At 42.4% G+C, this 26099-nt stretch overlaps 1 protein-coding gene across 5 annotated transcripts in view; it reads right to left on the bottom strand.

The window, feature by feature from the left end:
- OSBPL5 (oxysterol binding protein like 5) overlaps window positions 1-26099 on the bottom strand; it is a 220223-nt gene that overhangs the window by 122811 nt on the left and 71313 nt on the right. Inside the window, exon 2 of one of the 5 annotated variants that reach the window (XM_048854696.2) lies at window positions 16305-16478. The exons of 3 other annotated variants lie outside the window; for them this stretch is intronic. The gene's annotated coding sequence lies outside the window, so the exon portion shown is untranslated. Of the gene's footprint in view, window positions 1-16304; window positions 16482-26099 lie in introns of all 5 variants that reach the window. One more of the 5 variants, XM_048854697.2, reaches the window with a different exon arrangement.

Here is a 26099-nt window from a genome sequence, read left to right on the forward strand (position 1 = left end):
TTTCCTGAAATGTGGTGCCCACAACTGGACACAGTACGCCAGTTGAGGCCTAATCAGCGTGGAGGAGAGCATAAGAATTACTTCTTGTGCCTTGCTTACAACACTCCTGCTAATACATCCCAGAATCATGTTCGCTTTTTTTTGCAACAGTGTTACACTGTTCACTCATATTTAGCTTGTGATCCACTATGATTCCCAGATCCCTTTCCACAGTACTCCTTCCTAGGCAGTCATTTCCTATTTTGTATGCGTGCAACTGATTGTTCCTTCCTAAGTGGGGTACTTTGCATTTGTCCTTATTGAATTTCACCCTATTTACTTCAGACCATTTCTCCCTCAATGATGAGTTATTTCATAGATTTTGTGGCCAGAAGGGACCACTATGATCACCTCTAGATTTTCTAGTTGTTCATTATTATTTTTATATATATAGAAGCCCCAGTCATGAATCAGGCCCCTCCATTGTGCTAGGTGCTGTACAAACACAGAACAAAAACATGGTCCCTGCCCCAAGGAGCATATAGTCTAAGTATAGTCTGACCTCCTGCAGATACAGGCCATAGAATTTCAACTAGTAGTTCCTATATCAAGCCAAATAAATTGTGATTGAACTAGAGTAACTCATTTAGGAAGACCTTCAACCTTTGTTTTAGAGATTCCAGGTGATAGAGAATCCACCAGGTCTCTTGGTAAGCTGTTCCAATGGTGGGGAGAATTCTAGTCTCTTGCTTTCTTGTCTCCTCTTTCATATTCAAACAGGCAATCTAAACGTCAGGGGTCTTAACAGGGAGGGTTGGATAAACCAGGCCAAATACATTTTAAGGAAGTGCATCTATTTTTGAAGAGATCCTTATAAGTCCCTGATCTAGAGTCTCAGATTTCTGGAGTCTGTTGTATACAAGCACCCCTTGTGAAGTAGTAGTTTATGTCTAGCATGCCAACTACACTTACTCTGAAGTGGTGACCATCCATCAGATTCGAATGGAGATTAACACGTACATATATTTTTTTATAAGCCTCACTAAAGCATCACGTTTTCCCATCCCAGTGGCTAAAGAACCACACTGCAGTTGTTTCAGTTTCAGATTTAAAATGACATTTTCTAGGGGAGAAAGGCAGTTACAACCTGCAAAGCACATTTAGGGTGGAATTCATCCTGTATTACCCAAATCCAGAGGAACTGGGCTCTGTGCATGGAATTCTGCAGGGGTCGGGGGCTGGAATCCTCACCCCCCAGTACAGCCCCTCTGCAGCATATGGCACTTGGCTTCTGATCCAGGGTTTTGAGGCTGCTGCAAATATCTACATAAACTTGGATGTATTGGCCCCTCCCCGTGCCCACTCAATCACTCCTTCCACACCAGCCTATTCAGAGCAGATCCAAAGGTCAGCAATGCAGCAGTCAGAGCTCGGGGAAGACTCCCTCTGTGGTGATTTCTCCTCTACTCCTCAGGGAGGGCTCAAAGGAGATTTCCAGGAGTAGAGATCCTGGCGCAGGAGGGTGAACCTCACCCATAATGATCACAGCTCACACACACACTTGACTTTGCTGAGAGCACAGCGAGTTTTCTAGTTATCCAAATAGTTACTACAATAGTACTACTGCTGTCTCTCAGTTACTTCCAGGAGAGCATCCTGTGAGTATTCATCCTTGTGCGCCTGCTGGCAGGCTGCTACTTTCATGGAGCTGGATGAGATAAGTCATTGTGTTACTTATCAACCATAAGCAAAAGCCTGGGAGGATCACAGAAATAATGCAATTATAATGCACTGCACATTTTGTTGCTGAATTCGTTTAGATGAGAAAGGAAGGTCCTCAAGTGATTTAAATATGCTCTGCACAGATTACAAACTCTCTTGTTAACAGTATCAATATATTTCAGTGGTTATTATCTGGAAACATCCGCTACCTAGGGCCTGGATCGGGTTCTTACTTACACCACTCTTATACTGGGGTAACTCTATGGGCTTCAGTGGAGTTACTCCTGACTGACACCAATGTAAGCAAGACCAGGCTCTGGCCCCCAGACTCTCAGGCAGAAAGATGGCAATACAACTCTTTACAAAAAATACAAAGCTGAAAGCAGTGCTAGATTTAGTAGGAGGATCTTTAATATCACTTTAAAGATTAGAGTCGAGCTATACTGGCCCAGGACTTTTATGTAATTAAAAGGAAGGATTTAAGCAAAAAAACTGAATAGTATCAAACTTTGCAACCATCCAAACCCTACAGCATGGAATCTTTGGGTGTAGGGACCATAGAGCTTCCCTATGTAGGCAGTTGAGGATTTTCTGGGAGGAATCCTTGGCTTATCCAGCATAGCATGCTCTATGTCACCTATGCAACTTCCCCAATCAGAGGGGCACATGCCAGTGGAGGCAGAGAGTGTGGCTGGATCGTGCTGTGCTCCTACAATCCCCAAGAGGCTTGTAGGGGCCACTGTAGCAGGTCATAATTTATGCCATGGGACAGATTAGCCTCCATCACCTCCAGGGTCTAGGAAAAATACAAAGGCTTTTCTTTTTTAAATTATCTTTGCCTCCCAAACTTCCTCAGCTGTGCCGAGTAGAGCCTTGGCACAACCAAGGATCTGGTCCTGACCCGTTCAGCTATACTCTGGTTGAAAGGAAGCAAAACACAATGCAGACAGTTACAGAATTTCTTTACCACAACATAAGAGCAGCTAGACAATGCTTTTCAATACAGATCACAGCAATTTATCAAAAAGAGATATGAGCTCACAGGAAACTCTTCCATTATCTCCACAGTGAAGAGGAAGCAGTAGGGGGAACTGGTGAAAGATGACTGACAGTTTGAAGTGGAGTCAGAGAACAGCCACTGTGTGGGTTGCCTGCCTAATCTTTTTTCTATTGCAGGAAAAGGACATTAAGATTACAAAATAGGGGACGGTTGTAGCTGCTGCACTATCACTTTCAGCAGGAACAAAGCACATCAAATGAATATAACAACAGTGACCTAAGGCTAGATCCTCAACTGGTGTAAACTGGAAGAGCTCCAAGAACTCCAACAGAGCTTTGCTGATTTACACCAGCTGAGGATTGAGCCATTACAGTCAAACTCAAATAATTTGGACCAAAAGGGAACCATACCAAAAAGAGCTATAATGTATAAAGATCTATAACAGGGGCAGGGGAGGGTGAAGCTCACAATTCATTCTGGGGACAATTTGGTCTATATTACAAAAGCAGACCCTAAAAATGCTGTTGTTTAACAGTTCCAAACCCAGCACAATTTAGAGTTTCTGGGAGGAATCCCTGGCTCATCCAGCATAGCGTGCTCTATGCCGCCTATGCCAATTTCTCAACCAGAGGAGCACATGACTATCAGACTACAGTACACCCCATTTATATACAGTCCACACACACATATAAACACACACACACATATGTATGTATTTATAGGCACAAAGACTAAAAAAAGACTTGATGGGTTTTGGAGAGAAAAGGGAAGGAACGGAAGAATAAATAACCCTGGTGTGAGGCAATCCCCACGGACCATAATCATATTCAGAGTGGCAGAGGGTCTAACCCAGAGTCTGTGGGAACATAGATTTAATCGCTAACATTCCATGGCTGTGTACATACCGTCTACTCTGCAGACATCTGGCATAAACACAGACTTCTACTACCAGAGCTAAAAGAATCTCCCTTAATTATTTATCATTCCCATCGCAGTAGTTGGTGGCAGGTACAGAATTCATGTCTCCTGAGTACTAGTCCAGTGCTCTGTCCACCATGCCTCTAAGTATTGTTCTTACAAAAACCCATAACAAAGAACTTGGTTTCAGCGATTGTGCTGGTCACTGTACAAGTAGACAACAAATAGCAGTCCCTGCCCTATTACTGTGGTTATAATAGCCTCCGATACCTAAACAGGCCTGATTCCATTCAGCAGAGGGCAGCAGTACACGTACACACCAAAGAAGTAGCGAGTCCATTGTGCTGATAGCGTGGGTGAAGCCAGAGAAAGCTGAACAAGAAGATACTTTAATTTTAACCTCTTCCTCTAGATTACAACTCTTCATTCAGTGCCTTTCTCAGCGAGAATAATAATGCAGTCGACTCTTATCCTTAAGGAAAGCTCTGGATATATTGTAGCATGTATTGTAACAATAATAGGCCCTTTCCTCGGGGGGCGCGCAATGTGCTTTAACAGACATTAATGATGGGATTTAGGTAAGTATTATTGCTATAATATCCATTTTACAGATTGAGAAACTGCAGCAGTGAGGGATTAAGAGTGAGATTTCCAAAAATGCCTCCCCCACTCTTCTCCTACTCTGCTCCAACTGATTTAAAGGAAGCAGAGTTAGGCCAACACTATCTACTTTTGAAAATCCCATTTTATGGGTCCAGATTGTGAACTCAACTGCATGTAAGGGGCAGATCAAGGAACATAAGGGACTCCTTTACTGCTCGCATGGGCCACCCACATTACCTGAAGCTGCAAGGAGGGAGAGCAGCACCCGCCAGCCTGCCAGTGCTACTCCCATCCTCAAAAAGATGGTGGGCAGAACCATAGCTCCATCCCTCAACTGCCAGACTGTGCACTGGAGCCAGTGCAGAGGGGAAAGTTATCTGAACCAGCAAACGAGCTGCAACAGATCACTTCCCCCCGAAGCATAGAGGGAGCAGCAGAGACCAGACTCACTCTTTTATGCACTGAGCCTTAGTGAGCTGGACTGTAGGGTTACAAACCAGCTACAATTGTCTTGCTTGAGGTCAATGGCTTTGAGCAGTTCTGACTCCCAGTACCTTGCTCCGACTATCAGACTATACCCCAAGTAACATATAATGACAAATACATAATGTCTAGAAAATATCATCATCACGCGTCAACAGCAAAGATGATCTTTATTTGTGAAGATCCAAGATTTGAATATGCAAACTGAATATGGAAATGAGCACAAATAATTATTTGTAAAAGGTCTGGTGTTGAGAGAAAGAAAAAAGCTTGGCAAGCACATGTAAAGAAGTATTTCTAATGGGGAGAGTGCAATACAGAGTGTGTGGGAAAGTAATTTGTTTACAGTTTGGAAACTGAAAACATATTGCTCAGCCACGACTTTGCCTGTCTTGAGGTTTTAGAGAAATGTGGTACGACAGGTCCAGAAATGCAGCCTTGAAATGATAGTAACAGTAAGTACGTATGTGAGTTAAATAGGATAGAGGTGTCACTAACTCAACAAGTGGAATCCATTAGGTTTAGGTTCTGTAAACATTATTTTCCTCACCAGCCACTCACTGTAATTATTTCAACAAACCAATCAGCTGATCCCAATACCATCAGCAACACAGTAAAATGCATCCCCAACAGGACAGCATCGTAGTCCAAATGCCCTGTCTTTTCTTCTCCATTAATCATCCCACATCTTCCAAAATGTCATAACTTATGTTGCTCAGGGGTGTGAATAAACCACCCCCTTGAGCAACATAAGTTACATCAACATAAGCGCTGATGTGCACAGTGCTATGTTGGCAGGACAGCTTCTCCTGCCGACGTAGCTTCTGCCGTTTGCAGGGGTGGTTTTATTATACCAACGGGAGAGCTCTTCACCAGACATGCTGCAGCACTGTACGTGTAGACATGACCTAAGACATGATCTACATACAGTTTTTGTAGCTGTATAACTATGTTGGTTAGGGGTGTGATTTTTGACCAAATGTAGTTATACCATTACAACCCCGAGTAAGGATGTAGTTATGCTGATACAATGGTACCTTATACCAGTAGAGCTTATTCCCTTTTCCCATATGGGAATAAGCTATACCGGATAAGAACATTTATTGTGGTATAACTGCATCCACATTGGGGCGGGGTTGTCCTCATTAACTATAACTTTAAGGTTAAAGCAGTACATCTTTTGTGTGTACACAAGGTGTGGGCTTATTCTAGGTCTGATTCTGCTTCCCTTGAAGTCATTGGCAAAACTCACAGTGATATGAGTGGGGGCAGCTTATAGATTTAGGGAAGGACCAGGGCAAAGGGACAGTGGAACTGAATGAGATTTTTGTCTGAGTAAAAAGATCCCAGAATCAGGCGTAAGCTACTTAAAAAATAAATGACCTCTCTATCCCATATCGACAGCTGGAAATTTACCCAAATTATTTAGAAGCAGAGGGCAGTCATAAGGCCAACCATTTATAACATACTAGCTTAACAACAATATCAATTAATGAAGCTAATTACAACATACAGCTGCTAAGATATCTATAAATCCTGCAAACGCAGTATTGCCACTCAACAGGTTTCAAACACAACATTAGAAACATTCAAAGAACCTGGCTTATTAGGATGCTGCTGCATCCGATTTTAAAGGGGAAGGAACGGAAGCAAAGAAAGGAAGGGTGGATGCGAAAGACTAAATGAAGATAAAAAAATATGGGAGTGAGAGGGAAAGAAGATAAAAGGGAGAGAAGAAAATAGAAAGGAATGAAGGACTGAAGAAAGTGTATAGTCTCAAGGGAGATTTAAAGAAAGACATAGGAAAGGCTATGTGCATGTGTAAACCGCACACCTTCTGGGTGTGATGTTCTGTCCCATCTAGCGGCACCAAGACCACTTAAAGAGAAAGATAAAATGAGCCTGCTCTACAGCCTTAGCTTTTAGCTCCTGTGGTAGAAGCTCATGCACTGAGCTCCAGAGGTCCCCAGTTCGATCCTGCCTGCCGACGCCTGGGGTCTGTCGGCATTTCACGTGCAGTGACTCTGGGGGTAAGGGAATTCATCTCAGAATGTATAGTCATAGAGAACAATCTTTCTTCTCTCTCATGATGCACCTATGCAAGGATCACTGTCACTTTTCAGGAGCCATTCTGCCCATTTCCTTGAGTGTGCATACAGGAGGGCTTTCTGTTCCCTTCCTGGGTATTCGTCTCTCCTAAGATCCTTCAACCTTCAAACCATAGAATCACAGAAACTTAGGGCTGGAAGGGACCTAAAGAAGTCATCTACTCCAACCCCATGCACTGTGGCAGGACCAAGTATAGGCAGACAATCCCTGACATGTGATTGTCGACCAAATCTTAAAAACCTCCAATGACGAGCATTCCCCAACCTCCCTTGGAAGACTATTCCAGAGTTTACCTACTCTTACATTTAAATGTTTTTCCCTAATTTCTAACCTAAATATCACTTGCTGCAGATTAAGCCCATTACTTCGTGTTCTACCTTCAGCAGACATACGGAACAATTGATCACTGTCCTCTTTATAACAAACCTTAACAGTTTTGAAGACTATCAGGTTCCCCCTCAGTTTTCTTTTCTGAAGACTAAACATGCCCAGGTTTTTTAACCTTTCCTCATAGGTCAGGTTTTCTAAACCTTTTACCATTTTTCTGTTCTCTTCTGGACCCTCTCCAGTTTGTTCACATTTTTCTTAGTGGCACCCAAACCTGGACAATACTCCAGCTGAGCCTCACCAGTGCTGAGTAGAGCAGGACAGTTACCTCCCATGTCTTACATATGACATTCCTGTTAATACACCCGGAATACTAGTCTTTTTTACAACTACCTCACATTGTTGGCTCAGACTCAATTTGTGATCCAGAGAAGACCTGTACACGCAGAGCTCATATTGGAGGGGGCATGTAGGTATGGAGCATACCACCCACAAGTTGCCATCATGTGTCTAGAATCTCAGCTTTTTTTTTTTTAAAGTAAGTTTCTAACCATGATGGCTTTGTCTACACTTACAAGTTAAATCAGCATAGCTACATCCCTGACCGAAATAGCTGTGCTGACAAAATCCCCAGTATAGACACAGGTATATCAACGGAATAGTGCTTCTGTCCATTGAGCCAACATCTTTCAGGGAGGTGGTGTTCCTACATATAGCCTATGACTCTGGAGAACATTAAGAGAGTGCAAACCGATGCTGTGACATCTGTCTGAGTTTGTAAAAAGCCCTGAGAGGTGTGAACTGCCACCTTCATCACAGTGAGTTTATAACTGTTATGCCCAATGATGATAAATTAATTGTCATCATTGTTAACTACTTCACTGCTGATCAAGGCAAGAAAGAAAGAAGAGAGACTATCCTATTATGAAGATCTGCACAATCCAGTGTGTGGCATCTCATTTTGGCAACTCAAGTAGGAAACACTTGGTTCAGAGGAGAAACATAGAAACCTATCACTCCTTTTCCCCCAAACTAAGCCTTCTGGATGAGTATGCAGCTGCATTTCTGAATTCCCCTCCTTTGGGCATCAGCAAGAGGCAAGACAAGGGCAATGAAAAAGGAAGGTGGAATATGTACTTATGACTATTTCCAGGGTAAGTGAAAAGCTGTAGAACAGCATGATGGCAGAGAGAGCACTAGAACTAATAGGATCTCCCTGAATCGACATTACAGTGAGTCAGCAAAAATAACACGGCATCTCTTTGCAGGATTCTGTTTTTGCCATTTACAGTATATCATTTAAAAAAAAAAGTTTCTTGGCTCACAAAAGCTTCAGACAAACGACAGAAAAGTAGATCAATCTGTAGTCGGAGTTATACATTGTATATGTATTGATTACTTAAGAATCCCCAGTTATCATTTTGAGGGTTGACAGGTTTGTGTTCCAACATCAGGCCCAGTATTATTTATATAGTTGGGAACCCCGATGTGCGCAGTTGCAACTCTTACATTATAGGAACTTGTTTATATTTACAAATAGTTTATTAACACATTTAGCACAGTTACAAACACCCCAACTCAGTAAGGTAGATAAAAATACTACAGAATGTACATATGCACATCCATATACTCACACCATCCCTTGTAGAACAACCTGAAATGCTATCCATCATCTTCTTCATCAACATTATCTTTTCCCTCATTACCAGTGGCCATCGTTCTGGCACGTCCCAAGGACTACATCTCCTTCTCCCCGCTCCTCTAGGCTGGGATGCAACGTTTATAATATGTTATACTGACAACGCTATGTTTGATGCATATTCAGTAGGGGATTTTTCCCTTTTCCTTATTTGCATTTTCTTACCTCATTAATATTGGAGTATTTTTCTTCTGTAGGTTAATATATCCATTATTTCAACTTATTAACATGTTTCAGAGTAGCAGCCGTGTTAGTCTGTATCCGCCAAAAGAACAGGAGGACTTGTGGCACCTTAGAGACTAACACTTTATTAGAGCATAAGCTTTTGTGGGCTACAGCCCACTTCATCGGATGCATAGAATGGAACATACAGTAAGAAGATATATAAATATACATACAGAGAAGGTGGAAGTTGCCATACAAACTGTAAGAGGCTAATTAATTAAGATGAGCTATTATCAGCAGGAGAAAAAAAACTTTTGTAGTGATAATCAAGATGGCCCATTTAGACAGTTGACAAGAAGGTGTGAGGATACTTAACATGGGTAAACTTAAAATAGACTCAATATGTGTAATGACCCAGCCACTCCCAGTCTCTATTCAAATCCAAGTTAATGGTATCTAGTTTGCATATTAATTCAAGCTCAACAGTTTCTCGTTGGAGTCTGTTTTTGAAGCTTTTCTGTTGCAAAATTGCCACCCTTAAGTCTTTTTACTGAGTGGCCAGAGAGGTTGATGAGTTCTCCTACCGGTTTTTGAATGTTATGATTCCTGATGTCAGATTTGTGTCCATTTATTCTTTTATGTAGAGACTGTCCAGTTTGGCCAATGTACACGTACGTCAATTTGTTACTATGGCCCTCTTGTGGTTAGGTAGCTCATGTACGTGTTATATACGTTAATTTATTGCCATGACACTTTTGTGGTTGTATCATGTACTTTTGGTCAAAACTTCCCCTTAAACACTTTATTTTTGGCTCCCCGATATTTGGGGTTTTCTTTGGCTGTTTATCTGTGGTTTATTTGTTTGAAGGTCACAGGCCTCAAGCCTTACGCTAACTTGCTGAAGCTAATGTCTTACAGGATACAGGCCTGTAGGTTTCTTGCATTCCTGCTAAAAATAATGCAAAGCAGAATATAATGCAAAGCAGTAAATATAATAAAGACAAACTAGCCCACTGGGCTACAAATCTTTCCTGTAATTCATCTATAAGGACAAGGCAAATCCCTGCAACAGTGAAAAAAAGTATTCAGTGAATTTTGTAAAGGTCCCAGCCATACCCAAGTTTGATAGAAACCTGTCAGTTGATCTACACTGAGAAAAGGTGCAAGCTCCATTTGCCAAACAGCTTGGAAGTCATTTTCTAGGGGACAGTTTTCCAAGCATCAAGTGGGTAAGACAGTTACAGTGCATAACATGCACATATCTCAGCACCAAACACCAATGCCACAGCTTTCAACACAGGACCACTAATGTATTATTATTATATAAAGAAATCTGATGAGGTTCAATAAGGATAAGTGCAGGGTCCTGCACTTAGGACGGAAGAACCCAATGCACAGCTACAGACTAGGGACCGAATGGCTAGGCAGCAGTTCTGCGGAAAAGGACCTAGGGGTGACAGTGGACGAGAAGCTGGATATGAGTCAGCAGTGTGCCCTTGTTGCCAAGAAGGCCAATGGCATTTTGGGATGTATAAGTAGGGGCATAGCGAGCAGATCGAGGGACTTGATCGTTCCCCTCTATTCGACATTGGTGAGGCCTCATCTGGAGTACTGTGTCCAGTTTTGGGCCCCACACTTCAAGAAGGATGTGGATAAATTGGAGAGAGTCCAGCGAAGGGCAACAAAAATGATTAGGGGTCTGGAACACATGAGTTATGAGGAGAGGCTGAGGGAGCTGGGATTGTTTAGCCTGCAGAAGAGAAGAATGAGGGGGGATTTGATAGCTGCTTTCAACTACCTGAAAGGGGGTTCCAAAGAGGATGGCTCTAGACTGTTCTCAATGGTATCAGATGACAGAACGAGGAGTAATGGTCTCAAGCTGCAGTGGGGGAGGTTTAGATTGGATATTAGGAAAAACTTTTTCACTAAGAGGGTGGTGAAACACTGGAATGCGTTACCTAGGGAGGTGGTAGAATCTCCTTCCTTAGAGGTTTTTAAGGTCAGGCTTGACAAAGCCCTGGCTGGGATGATTTAACTGGGAATTGGTCCTGCTTCGAGCAGGGGGTTGGACTAGATGACCTTCTGGGGTCCCTTCCAACCCTTATATTCTATGATTCTATGATTCTATATCTTCAAAAATAGTAAAACAGATATTATTCACTATCTCCCTTAGCAATACATACACAGATCCCTTCAGAAAGCAAGTGTGTTTACCTGCTCTTAACGCATCAGACACTGGAAGTGGTCCAAATTTCCCCCTGCCCCGGGTTTCCCTTTATCACTAACTTAAGTGACAAGCATAAAATGTAAATGTAAGCTTTTGTTTGAATGTGGCTGTTCCTAAGGTTTTTCCCTGTCGAACATGTTCCCTCTATCTCAGAGAGAGGCTTGAATGTTGGAACTAAGAGAACTTACCTGAACCAATATCAGAGTAAGTCAGCAAAAATAATCCTGCATCTCCATGGAGGATTCTAGCAACTGCCCCCACAATTACACGACCACATCTGCAATCAGCCAAAAGGCCTTATTATTATCAATTATTATTTTTGTTTAATATTCTTTGTATGGTGAGAGGATGTTGTATTTGTAGTCCTGGCTCTTCTGTAACTACCTGCTTGGCTTCTCCAGTTGTCATGCACCAGCCTATTTGCTTTTGCATCATATCAGGGTTACATTGAGACATCTGGCATCACGTGATTGCACACAACCTGACCAGAGAAGGTTTAAAAAACTCCCACTTGTTGCACAGATTTCTCATGAATAACCGCTGTTCAAAACTACTGGAGAGTAAGATAATAATAACTGTAGTAATAATAATAATAAGCAGATAGCATTGCTATATTTTACATTTTCAAAGCACTGTGCAAACAAGAAATAAAGTGAGCATATAAACATCCCATATGCTTGTCAGTACATGGTTTGATGAAACCATAGTACCTGTTGAGACAAGAAGATCTTTCATCAAATCAGAAATTTCAGCAATCTCAGAGACTCTTGCCTGGGGATGCTGCTGAAATCCATGTGGGAGGCTATATTCACATGGAAAGCTGCCCGAAAGAACACTAGAGTCTAATGACTGCTCCTTGACAGGAAACTATTACAAACATGCACGATCCTTCATCTAGGGGTGCCGAGCCTGTACCTATTCCCTCAACAACAGAGTACAGAAGAGGGCATGTGAAGACTCGGGGTCTGTCTACACTGCAATCAGAGGGGTGAGTGCAGCACCTGTAGACATATCCAAGCTAGCTTTGATCTAGCTCGCTGAAACAACAGCAGCAGTGAAGCTGTGCTGGTGCCGGAGACTGCCCAGGCTAGATGCTTGAGTCCGTATCCAGAGTCCCGGGTGGGCTTGTACATTCCGTGTGGCCACCTGTGCTTCTGCATGGCACTCACACCTCTGCCAGCACTGCAGACATACCCTCAGACATTTGCAGATTATTGCCATGCTTGCACTTGGTTATTAATAAATTATGCCGTTGTCCAAGGTTCAGAAAATAAAAAAGCACAATCCCCATCCATACTTGAAGTAGTTAGACTCACATTGTGCGGCTGGCAACCACAGACGCAACACAATCAAGAGCTAGACAGGACTTAATTTGCAGCCAGATTGTGGCCTGGCCTGTGTATATAACCGTATATAAACCCCTCACAAGCATGGACGGGGTTAAGGAGCTGCTTTGGGCTGGAACGGCCCTGCCCCTCCACACCTGCAAATCATGGCAGGACTGGAGGAGGAGTTAAAAGAGAGGGAACTCCTCTCAGACTTGGGCAACCCGAGGAAGGGAACAGGCTGTTGAGCCTCTCCAGCCCTGAAGAGAAGAGTGACATACTGCAGAGCCCCTCCTCGCAGATACATGGTGCAGGACCCCTGAGCAGAGGGGGAAAGGGGACTGATACTTATACTGGAACCTCAGTGGCCTCTGAAGTGGACAGTGATATTCCCAGGGTTTTTCCTGCAGGTTTTTTCTTTTCCTTTCTTCTGTTTCACCCCGTTTACTTACTGCGGGCTGTTCTGTGGTTTTGCAGGGGACCCCAAGAAGGGACGAGACTCCAGAGGCCTCAGCTGGAGGATGGAGCACCAGCCCTCTACAACACCTGCTAGGGTGGGGGATAACTGGACTCACATGTGTGTGTTCCCTGTGTGGTTCCCAGAGGGGGCGCTCTATCATGGACAGCTTTATGATGAGGTGCCCAAAGCACAATGAGGATTTCTCACAACTGCAGCCCCTGCTAGCACCCCTTGGGGCATCAGCTACTTTCACATGGGAAGGAATAGAGAAGTTTCCGCGCAGTGGACACGCTCCCCTGGAGTGTCAGGAAACCCCTGTGGACCCTATGTGATGACATTAGGCAACAGAGGCTCTATTTAGTCTTGGAACTAGAAAGCCAGAGAGCACTACAGGGTCCGGTCTGTGTCCAGCAGCCTCCACAGAGAATTCCCTTTTATATTCATTCCAACAGATTTCTGTCACTTCTCTACCATGATGGACCCTACAGATAGGAGTACTGCACATGAAGGGATGTCTGGATTGGGAGTCAAAGTATACTACCACCAGCCAGCACCTCTGGTGGGCTCTCATCTTTTCACTCAGCCCTCGGGTTGCTTCAGCCCTTGCTGCTGGGTCCCTAGAAAGCCAAAACTCTTCCTGGGGCAGACCCCCCCCCCCGACCTGTTTCTCCAGGAGAGGAGACTGGGTCTACTCTTTTGCCTTCTGCTGACCTAAGTTGCACCAAAGATGAAGGGAGAAAAAAGGTTAAGGTGCTACTCATTGCAATATCACTCCTTAGACTAGTTGCCTTCTCCATCACACACTCACTACATCCTCAGCTTGTACAAGCCGTCTGTTGATGTGCAGAGGGTCAGCCATTATGCCATTCTAGGGCAACAACAACCCATACAGCAGCAAGAACTGCATCAGGTGACCATCAAGGCCACTGAAATCTACCAGTGCTCACCTGTTTAATGTTAAGGAAATGCGCAAGTGTTTACAGGATCAGGGCCATCGTCTCCCAGTCCCAAACCCGAGTTGCTGCGTGTGAGTTTATGAATCTTATAAAGATGGAGTGAGGAATGTAGTGATGTCAGAGCATGGAAATATGGGCCTACTGACATGTGAAAGGAAAGGGCTTATCCACAGGGCTGGATTTACACCTTACACGCCCCTAGGCACAGCATCTTCAGCCCTGCCTGTAGATGACCTTCATGTTGCACACACTTTTAGAGAGGTAAGGCACCCCCAGAACACCAGCGCCCCTAGGCACGTGCCTACTTTGCTTGACTGGAAATCCGGCCTTGCTTATCCATGAAGAATTAGGCCTTGATCCTGCAGTGGATAATGTGCGCGTGGATGGCTGTGCCCGAGCAGAACCCCACTGGCTTTAATGAGGCTCCGTGCTGGTATAGCACTATACCCCACATGCTCCGAGTTGCAGGATTGGGGCCCCGCAGCTCAAAACAATTCTTAAATCAATGCAGGATTTTACAGTTCAACTAAAAATACATGCAGCCGTTTTCTGAATAACGGCCAAGAAAATCCCATCCTGTACTATCCTGTATAGTTCTACCCAGAAACCTCACCTTGATGTAGACAGTTGAAGTGTTTTGATAGCACAAAGGAGAAATGTAAGGCCAGATCCTCAGCTGGTGCAGCTCCACCAATTTATTCCATCTGGAGATCTGGCCCTTAGATAATAAGATGAGATAGATGCAGAAGTGGGTTTGTTTGTTTCAATTTGGCTTTCTCCACTCTATCCTTGACAGGCACACGAGAGACAGGTGGGAATTTTCAGTTCAGGGACATTGGCCCCACCACTCTCTGAAACCTTTCTGGAAGGTACAGAAGCATGGCCAGACCATAACTAAGTCACAAAAATACCTCTCAGGTAACTGCAGAGTTGTTGAAACAATCCAACCAGTGTGCTACAGCAGCCAGCTGTGGTAGGTACAGCAAGGAGAACAAAAAAACATGAAATTCTTCTCACAATTTGGCAACTGGAGTCATTTCCCTTGGAGCCTATAGAGCACGAGAACTGTAAGGCAAAGCAGAGTGACTGTGGCACCCCCAACAACATAAGAGGCCAGAGATCTTGTTATTAACATACTAGACAAGGAGCCTTGGTTTAATTCTTGGGTGTGCCATAGAATTCCTGTGTAGCCTTTGACACTTCGTTTCTCTCTGCCTCAGTTCCCCAGGAATACGGGGATAACAATACTTTTCTCCCAACCTTTGTCCATCTTGCCTATTGAGTCTGTAAGCTCTTCAAGGCAAGGATTGTCTCTCATTATGTGCATATACAATACCTAGCATGATAGGGACCAAATCTTGGATGGGACCTGTAGGTGCTACTGTAAGGTAAATAATAATAATAATAATAATAATAATAATAAATTGCCACTTTTGAACAGCCATGCAATTTCAATGGGAGTTTTCCCTGAGTAAGATCTGTAGCAAATCAGCAGTATTTTGCCCACTTAATTACTATTATTAATCTGCTCTATTTTTCAAATATTAACTAAGCCTCTTCTCAAATGACTTTGTACCCTGTATTCTGTATTCTATTCACACAAATCTGTGTGAAAGTCATTCCCTCGATGGCACAGGACTCACCGCCAGCAAGCAGCCCCGTCACTCAGGTTCCATGTAGACATCATAAAACCGTTTGTACTAGCTTTAATTTCTAGGGCTCAGTCATGATACTCATGTTCTCACAAGTGGTGCTTACACCCACACGATAGTTATGCCAGTGCTCACAGGAGTAAGGGTTGCACAAAGCTCCTGGGCAGGTATGAAAGTTCTCATGGATGAATGACAGTTCCCAATCTCCTCCACAAACAGTGACAGAGCTGAGACAAAGGGGCCCACCCACCACCTTCCCTTCCCACCTCAAGCCCTGAGGAGCAAATGGGCTCAGGAGGCAGGACCCCATCCTTGTTATTCCCCGGAAGTAACAGCTGGGACAGCCCCATCCTCACACACACAGGAACCCCATTTCTCAGGAAGGTGAGAAAAGCAGCTGGAGGAGATGCTTGGGGAAACTCAAGATCTTGATGGGAAATTCCAGAGTCAGCTGCATGAGTAGTGGGATGCTTTGCTGTTAGGAAGATGGGATGCCTGGTGGCTCCTGGGGAAACAGAGTGTGTGTGTGTGTGGGTGTGTGGGTGTGTGTGTGTGTGCACGCAGGGGGTGCTTGAGAAGCTGCGTGCATGTGTGGCAAGATGGCTAGAGGATTCTGGGGCACCTTTCTGGGTTGGGTACCTGGGAGATTATGGGGTTGAAGCAGGTTTTTTCTACTCACCTTCTGTCCTGCCCGCTCTTTCCTGATGCCCACCTGCCACTCCCTGATGGCTGTAAGTCACCAAGTGGAGCAGTGGGACAGGAGGCAGAGAGGCATCTGGTTTTGCTCCTCAGCAGTGGTCCCAGGAATCCAGAGGAATCATTGCTGGGGAATCCCTGCTGACTTTCTTTAGCCCTGCTGGGTGCAAGAGAATCCACATGGGTTTCCAGGCACAAGTGTCACGCAAGATGATTTTCTTAAGTTCTGAGCTCCCACAGCTCCACTTTAACCAGTGGGTGCTATGGGTGCTTGACCTCTAGGAAAATCAGTTTCCAAGTAGTTATTGAGGATATTTGGGGTTTGTTGTTCTTCCTTCAGCATAACCAAAAACAAGCAGTTCCTTAGTCAGGAGTTCGTGTGAAAAGGTGATGAATTTTTGGTTGGCTGAACACAGAGGCATCTCTAGGAGTCCCCTGCCCGCCCTTAATCAGATTAATATATGTCAGCCCCTAGCAGCCTGCAGTCACTCTTACAAACAGTTTGGGAATGTTCTGCTGACCTAGGCAACCACGAGTCCTGTCTTTGTGACACATCTGGCCCTGGCTAGAGGTGATACAATGCTTTCTAATCTGAAAAGGAGAACCAGGGGAGCCTCATTAGCAAATGATGACACCCGCCTCAGCTGTCTCAGACATGATAAAATGAGAAGAAATCCTCCAGTGTTAGGTTTATGGAGAAATACAGCCATTGTTAGTTAGATGTGCTTCCTTTCCCACCAAAATGGTACAGGGTTAAACCAAAACTGAAACCAACTTCTGATTAGTCTGTACATGGGTGCAGTCTCCCTGGTTTATAACATTAGATTAGACTTCTGACTTTGAGTCAGTCAGTGGTGGTTTGCTTGGATCCAGTCCATACAGATTAAATCTTAACACTAATCTTGGAGACTCTTGTTGAAAGTCAATGTCTATATACAGAATATTATTATTACTAATAATTTTATTTCTTAGTTTGATTAGGGACTGTTTTGGTAGAGTACCATTGTACCAGCTTCTTTTATTCTACAAGGGATTTCTGCATTCCCCTGCCATATGCATGTTTACATCCGATGCTTTTCTTTATATGTTTTGTTATATTGTTTGCCATTCCAAAAATTAAGAAACAACTTGATCAAGGGCCTGATCCAAAGTTCTTCAAAGTAATCTTTTCATTGATTTAATTGAATCAAGCCCCCACCCCAAAAAATAAAAGTGAAAATGACTAATGTTTACTAATATAAAATACTGATTTAGTAAAACATACAGAAGCACTGTGCATTTTTTGCTTATAAACTACTCAATCAGCACACTATGTGGAAACGCATCTTCAAGGAGGCTGACTTGACTGCAGGCCAGTAGGCCTTTTAGAAATTTAAGACAAGAAAAGAACAGTTTCAAACTTTGATTTATGCACCCCAGTACGGTTCCTTTTCTTGTACTTCTAGACTGAATGCCAGTGAACATACTTTCAAAGGCACATTGACCACCGTAAGAAAAAAGAGAATAGACACCACCATACAATGGTTCAAATTTGCTGATTCTTGAGCCCACACCCAGTTCAGTAACATCAGCAGTTTCAGGCCCAGTCCTGCGCAGTCTTTCCTCATACGTGTAGTCTCACAGTAGTCAATAGGACTACTTGCATCAATAAAGACTGCGTACACCAATAAGGGTTTGCAGGAGTGGGCCCTTGAACCGCAAGTCTTCAGTTAGTACAGTCTCAATGGTGTATTTTTAGCTTTTAAAATAAGTGACTCTTCTAAATGCCTTTTGAAATAACACAAAGGCAAAAGTGACTCAGGCTTTGAATTTTTTTGATGACCACAGCACCACACGCACACAAACAAAAAGAACCTAAATTCAACCCTGCTTTTCTATTGATTGAGAACGAAGTAGACTTGGGCATAGCTGCTTTGCGCTGTAACCCTTGCCACGTCTTACTGCTGCTTCCAAACTCTCCATTAACTGCACACATTCAGGACTCCACAATTTATAATGACAAAGGAACCAGCCGCTCAAAGGTTAGCTGGACCTTCTTGTACTATTCTCAGCCCAATGTTGGATTAAAAAAAAACAAAAACAACCAAACTTCATTGGGCTATTTTTAAAATTGCTTCTTGTAAGGACACTTACACTTTATAACCAGGGTCCCGTGTACCCTACCATTCCACCAAAAAGTTGTCTCAGGTTTCACGCCTTTCTGCAGAACTGTGTTTCAGAAACTAAGCTTTCATTTTTCAAAAACATATGGGCCTTTATTGGCAATCGTTTGGGACAACCTGCATAACACACCTGGTGACTTTGCTACTTGTGAATAACGCAGCCATTCTAGTCTCACGCTGATAATCATCACCATGAGTTCCATATCTAATCAATCAGATGACTCTGCAGTTTATTATTATATATGATACCACTTTGGATTTGATATATAGCTTTGCACAGACAACTTGGGGTGCAATACTGACTCCACTGAAGTCAATGGGAGTTTTGGCATTGACTTCAGTGGAGCCAGAATTTCACCCTCGCAGTCCAGTTCCTCTGGATGGAAATCATTAATTATTAGGGGCCTGATTCTCCTCTCACATCAGTTTTACAACAGTCTACCTCCATTAGCTTCACTGGAGTTACTCCTGATTTTGCACCAGGGACAATGAGTTCAGAATCAGGACCAAGAAGTATTATAATACATTTCCAGCCACTGAGATTACTATTCATTGCACCGTGCTATGCCACCATGGACGTATAATAAAAATAATAATGAAAATAAGGATCAGTGAAAAGAAGCTGAATGCTACATATGGAAAACCTTGCTGCTTCATTTCTGAAGAAATAACACTGGTGAGAGCAGGCAGCCTGGCAATATGTCATCCTTTCATTATTATGCTAAACCTGGATGCTCAGGACCCTACATGCTTCTAAAAATTAATTTCTTCCAAATATTACCTTTTCTTCACTTATCAATTAATATGGCCTTAGGAAGCAGGATGTGCACAACAGTGAACCATACTTGCTGCTTGGCACAGAGAGCATCTTTGACTAGGCTTTGCAATGTACCGGTAAAGCTGTCTGTTAACAATTTAGCCTATGTTGAAAAAGGAAACTTTCTAAATCAGAGTGATCTCAATTGTCAGCTAATAATAACATTAAAAACAGTGCCCATCCTATAACCACATCTGATACAACAACAGTAGCACAGCTCCACAACTGCAATTCTTAACGAGCACAATCATTCAGTTCTGTGCTAATTTATGTTGCCATGAACTATTTCATAACACTGACATTCTCCCCATTATGTATTAATGCATGCGACACATTTCCATTTCATTACATAGCCAATCTGTCAAAAGTGCCATATCCTACTAGCCTTCAAAGGTACTCCACAGCACATACACAGAGAAATACTGTAGTAACAGGATAAAGAAGTAATGATAATGACAGGTATATTGCGCTATTAGTGGAAAAGTATCAGACTAGAGAGGTGCAGGTTTGGTGATGCAAAGATAGATACCTAAGAGACTTCATGAAAAATGAGGCAATTACAGCCAGTATATCTTGCAGTTCTGAGAAACAAGGAGCCCTGCAGCCATGTAGGAGTGTAAGGAGAACTAGTGTGAAAATAACAAGAGTTATCAGAAGGCAACAGATAAGGGTCAGAGCCCAGAAGGTGTATTAGACAATGATGGGGATGGATTCAAGAGAGTGGACAAAGTAGTTTCACCAACTTGTCTAAACACCTTGTTAAAGCTAATAAATCACTTATCTCTGGATGTCTCTGGCTTACTTACGGCCTGATCCCACAAACACTTTCTAACAGGCTTAGTGCTCACTACTGTGAGTGTGGTTGTAAAAACTAAGTCCTTTAGAATGTTTGCAGGATCGGACCTTTAGGCTCCAATTCAGAAGAGAATTTAAGAATCTGCGTAAATTAATTGCTTCTTAAAAGAAAGCATTTAAGCATATGTGCTTAAATCCCATTGACATCAATGGGGCTTAGCATGTGTCTAAAGTTAGGCATGTCCTTAAGTGCTTTCCTCAATAGGCATGTTTTCCTGTATTGGAGCCTTCGTCAGGAAATATTGCTTTCTGAAACATGTGCTTCATTATAGTGAAATGCCCAAACGATGTACTAAATGTCATTTAATACATACTCTAGTCCTGCCTCAGGGCAGGGGGCTGGACTAGTTGTCCTCTCGCAGCCCCTTCCAGCCCTACATTTCTGTGATTCTATTATTTATACTGAGAATGAATTCCTGTGGCCTGACTCTCCACTGCCTTGCACCTGGCCTAATTATTACCTCCACATAAAATGGATGTAAAAATGATACCAAATCTGAAAAGCAATGTTTTACACTCACTTTTTGCTCACTCTACACAGGTGTAAATTACTTGGAAGTGGAGAATCAGGCTCATTTTTCTACTAAAGACAGACTACAAACAAAGTTTACCCATAGCCTTTATACAGATAAATCATCAGGTGGTGAAACATACATTAAATACTAGAAAGCAAAAGCAAACTCCATGGAGAATCTAGGCTAATACCACAATGTGAGACCTTGAATTACTGTAGCTTTATTTTCTTCGTTCAAAAGTGCTTCAGTGACTTAGGAGGCTAAATTCCATTTTCAAAACTGATGCAGGTTCTTAGAAGCCTAAACCTCATCGAAAATCAATGGGACTTAGGTGCCTTACTGTTTAAATCACTTTTGAAAAATGGCAATTAGGCTCCTAGTATGCTGAAGGATTTTTGAAAATTGTACCCATAGGTCTTAGATGCATGTCTATTTTCCATGACAAGAAAAAAAGTGGGCAAAAGCATTTTTGTTTCCTTTAATAAAAAAGTAAAACTAAGGCAACGTCTGACCTTCATTTGAGCTTCCATTTACGTAAAAGCCAATATGAACCACTGAATGACATTTGAACGCGACAGTGCTTACTCTGTCAACTTCAATCTGTTGCCATTGGACTCCAACAACTGGATAGGCTCCCTCTGGTGGCTAATTCAACATCAAATTCCTTGAAAAAAATATAAACAAAATATAAATCCGGCCATGGACTCAAATCTAGTGGACAGACTGTGGTAGAGATCAGTGAAAGTCCAAAACCCTTTACCTTTTAGCTGTTCTGCATAGGCAGATCCTGTACTTTTGTGGAATCCCTTGCCCAATTTTAGACTCAGACCTATTGTATGGTTCTGAAATGTTTGGTTAATTACTTTACGTTTTTGTGCAATTCTGGGCTTCTGGATTCTGACAAGAAACAGAACCTCAACGGGTGAAATACTGCAAAAAAGCCTATTTTGCTAAGGGTTTTTTAATCCATATTTGGCAGACTCCAGATAATCACCTAAGTATCCAGACTTTGAGGTACTTACCCAAACCCTTTTGAGGTTTACCCTTCAATATCCAAGACCTTATGTCTTTGAAGCCAACAAAGTGTGTGTCAGTTATTTAGATGCCTCCTAACATGATACTGATATTTATGTACATTTTAGAGTTTTTAAAAGGTGGGTATTTAACAGACTACATTAATAGTTTGTTCTGTGGTCAGGGTTTTCAATCCAGCCCATATTTGACCTGATGAATGGAACAGGCATTCATGTTACAGTGTTCTGCTTCTGAAGCATAATGCTTAAAGATCAAACCATTTACTGATCAATCTATAAGAGGCTGAACTATTGTTATTAAAACAGAAAGCCAGGAACTCCCATAAAAGCAAACAGTCTTCTCTCTCCTAACACCCTTGTTTTTCATCAAGCTATATGCTTTTTTAGACAGACAAAAGCTGTGTAGAATATTTTAAAATGATGTCAGCACCACAACAGACCAAATGCTAGATCTCTGGTGCACCCGGCAGTGAGTAATCAAAGCCAGACACTCCTTAGTTTGTTTACTATTAAACAAAGCCTATGGCTTTAATATATTTTCAGATCCACAATGCTTTTCTCTAAAAAAAAAATACCACCTTCAAAAATAACCCATTATAGATAGGTATTATACAGATTATAATGGAAAGTAATTCAATAATGGGACCATGCTTGAAGGAAGGTCATTGGTGAAAGCTAAAAACCATGATAGCATCCCTTTTAAGTAGTCATTGCTGGAAAAAACCCCACCAGGTATCTGTGGCACCAGGCACTGACCTGAATGGAACTACGCCTATTTACATCAACTTAGGATCTGTCCCTATGTGTTTAGTAATGAACAAGGGCTGTTTAAGAGAAGACCGATGTTCTATCCTGTCCATGGAGGTTTATACACTGTCTGTTGCTATAGACAGACAGATATCGTCTGAGGGAGTATTTGTTTGGGTTTCTAATTCTAAACCAAACAGGCAGTTCTTTAAAATAGAGAGCATTTTCCACAAAACATACTGTTTTAAAAAAAATGCAACATAGTGTGTATTACAAAGAATTATGCTCTAAAGACATGCCTGCTATGAACTCTTCTGCCAAGGAAACCTTCCTCTGAGTCTGAGAAAATGATGTTAGAGATACCAGAGATGCTGTCAAGCCATTGAACTGGCTCTGCTAGTGGTCCAGTGGGACTGCCGTTGAGGAGCAACAATTGACTGTGCAGAGTGGTGAAGGTAGGTTGATTATACAGAGGGCCAGGCTGGCTCTTGGATTATTTACTCTTGTGTTAAACAGAAGAAATACATGAATTAATACGAAGGTGGAAGCTTGGTTGGAATTCTATAGCTAGGTGGCAGCTGCAGGGATAAAGGCAAGGAACACAGCATTGCTTTTTGAATCACTTTGTTGCAAGTGGTGTACTTTTGCAGCTATGAGCAGAGCAAGCCCGAGTATGGTATTTTTAGATATGCTATTGTAATATATGCCTGCTCTTGCTTTGGCATTGTGCAAGAGTGGGCAGATTTTTAATAGTGAGAACCAAATGCGTTCGCTCGAGTCTCATCATCTTGCCAAACAGCTTGGGAGATCTCGCTCATGAAAAAGAAGAAAATCTTCCAAGTTTTCATCAGCAGCCAAAGCTGGGAGAACAGCAGCTGGTGTGAACCAAGGAAGCTGCCCACCTTAATTCAAGTGGTAGAGAAAGCTTTAGGGATGCTCAATGCCAAAGTTCCAAACTCTCTGCAGGCTTCCCAGTGTGTTAGGGAATTAAACGAGGCTTCTGAACTGCATACCTGTATTACAAACAGATACACAATGGCAGCTAATTGTCCACAAAGCAGTCTACTAGTCTGCATGTGTTGAGGTGGGTTCCATTCAAAACAATACTTCAGTTCCATATTAGTGATACTAAGAAGACAAAGAAAAGATAAAAAGTGTTCAGTGTCCAATCTTTTTCTTTTTCTTTTTCTTCAGGAGAAGGACTGAAAGCAATATTCCAAGTGAGCTGCCAAAGTATTAATGTCAATTGACGATGCCCTACTAAGCCCTCCTTCACACGAGAAACTCCACAGTCATTTCCAAATTATATGAAATATATGTAGGTACAAGGAGGCTTAAGCCATGATCCAAAGCAATATGGCAGTTAAACCTATCAAAAGAACAGACAGTGAGTTGCTTTACTTTTCCAGTAGGGTTATCGTATAGAGAGATCTAAGACCGTTAGTCTACAGCCCTGCCAATACTTGACTCATTTCACTGAAGTGTCAGGAATACCATGAGTTTTTATTACATTACCCAACTCCCAACTAAGCTATGCAAGATTTTTATTGTTATAATAAATACTGCCAACTTCCTCTCTCACCCCGAACCATCTGTGCTCAGTATACTTCCTTCAGAACCAGAATATACAGTTCCTCCTTCTGGCATAGTTCTTGATGGTTCACCCAAGGCTGGGTGACTCAAAGATCAATAGATAGCAAACATCTGAATGCATTTTTGGTAGCCTATTTTGGTAGTAGTACTGTCAGGTAGTAGAAATATTGCTTCAAGGTATCGGTCCTTATCTCCAAGGCACTCCTGGCCTGGCCACAGGATATCTAAAAGATTGCCTAACCCTCTGTGGTGAAATCTGTGGCTGATAACTCTGTTTCTCTAGCAGAAGAGAACTTTCCACAATGAGGGTAAATTTGTCTGTGCAGGAGACAGCAGTTTCTCAGGGGCCAGTCCAAGACAGTGGGAAAAATACTCCCACAAGAACTAAAAAAAAAAAATCCTGACCAACTAAAACTGCATACACACTTCTTCCCTTGAGACTGGGATGGGAGAGACAACAGATGACAGATGATAGTCACAATCCTTAATGCACTACTGGAAGGCACTCAGATACTATGGTGATGAGTGTGGAATAAGAATCTGTAAAGAACAGAATAGAATAAAACTACCTGGAAATGGCCCTGATTCCCAGAGCCAATGGCTGAGTTTTACCTTTCACCCAAAAGCACCACATTGCACAAGTCTAGTTGACTTCAGACTTTGGCTCTGAGGATTCTTTTAATTTCTCATAGGATGACACACGTTCTTTTGAATTTGTTCTCCTGTTGATTTGGGGCAGTGAGTATGGCAGGGAAACTCCCCTTTCAAAGGGGTTCCCCCACCTTCTGACTGAAGTTTTTTTTTTGCTGGGGGGGGCAGTAAAGGAAGAAGAGGAGTATCTGACACACTAACATAGTACCCTTTCCAAAGGGCTGGAAGAATAGCCTTGTGGTTGAATCATTGGCTTAGTCCTCAGGAATCCTAGATTCAATTCCTAGTTCTATCAGTCTTTGATTTCCTTCATTTGTAAAACAGGGAAAAATAATCTTTCCTCCCACCCTTTATCTGATTGGGGTAATGCAAATTGTAAGCTCTCTGGGTCAGGAACTTTTATTATGTGTATGTACAGCAGCTAGCAGCATAGGGCCCCAATTTTGGTTGAAGGCTCCAGGTGCTATTGTAACAGTATTAATACTAAAATAATCTTTAATATAGATTATTGTTATTATGAGATCTTCATCAACCCTCAGTGCTGGAGTTTCTTGCTCACAGTAAATTAGTCTAGAGGCATAAGGAAGACAAACAGGATTTGACCCTTAGGGTGGGAGTTTCTAAGAACTGGATGCTCAAATCCCTTAGGTGGTTTTGGGAACTGGGCATCCAGTTCCTTTAGGCAGCTTTGAAAACACCACTCTTGGCTTTCATGGTCCAAAAGGCATGGGACATGACCTTCAGGCTAGCAAACACCAGTTGTCCAGGTGCTATTTAGATGTATTGTAAAAAAACAAATAAACTCATTGGAAGCAGTGAGAATAGGAACTCCTGAAAGCACACCCGCCCCTTTGTAGTTGTAAGCACAAGTTTTCCCTTAAAAACACCACTAGTTGTTCTTCACCACACAACGACCTCTCTCTTCTAACTCAGGATAAGAATCAGATTGACTGTCTTCTAAATGTTAAAACAAAAGGAGTACTTGTGGCACCTTAGAGACTAACAAATTTATTTGAGCATAAGCTTTGCTCAAATAAATTTGTTAGTCTCTAAGGTGCCAAAAGTACTCCTTTTCTTTTTGCGAATACAGACTAACATGGCTGCTACTCTGAAACCCATCTAAATGTTAGCTTCTTGAAATCCCCTCATTTCCAGCTTTAAATAACTACTGTATACTACCCAGCATAAAAAAATCATTCCAAAGATCTTTCTTCTAGGCCCACTTAAAACTCTCAAAGTCCTAACTCAAATCTTTAAGGCTATTAGCTCAGGATTCAAAATCTGATTCCTGGAGGATTAAATCCTGACTTAACTTAGTTTTATTCACTGATTTGGTTCCTCAGAATGTCTGCCTGTAGGATAACTTTGTGCAAGTTCCTCAGGAGAGTACTTTGTTCACAGTCT

This window comes from Caretta caretta, chromosome 6, assembly GCF_965140235.1.
Source record: "Caretta caretta isolate rCarCar2 chromosome 6, rCarCar1.hap1, whole genome shotgun sequence".
Classification (NCBI taxonomy): domain Eukaryota; kingdom Metazoa; phylum Chordata; order Testudines; family Cheloniidae; genus Caretta; species Caretta caretta.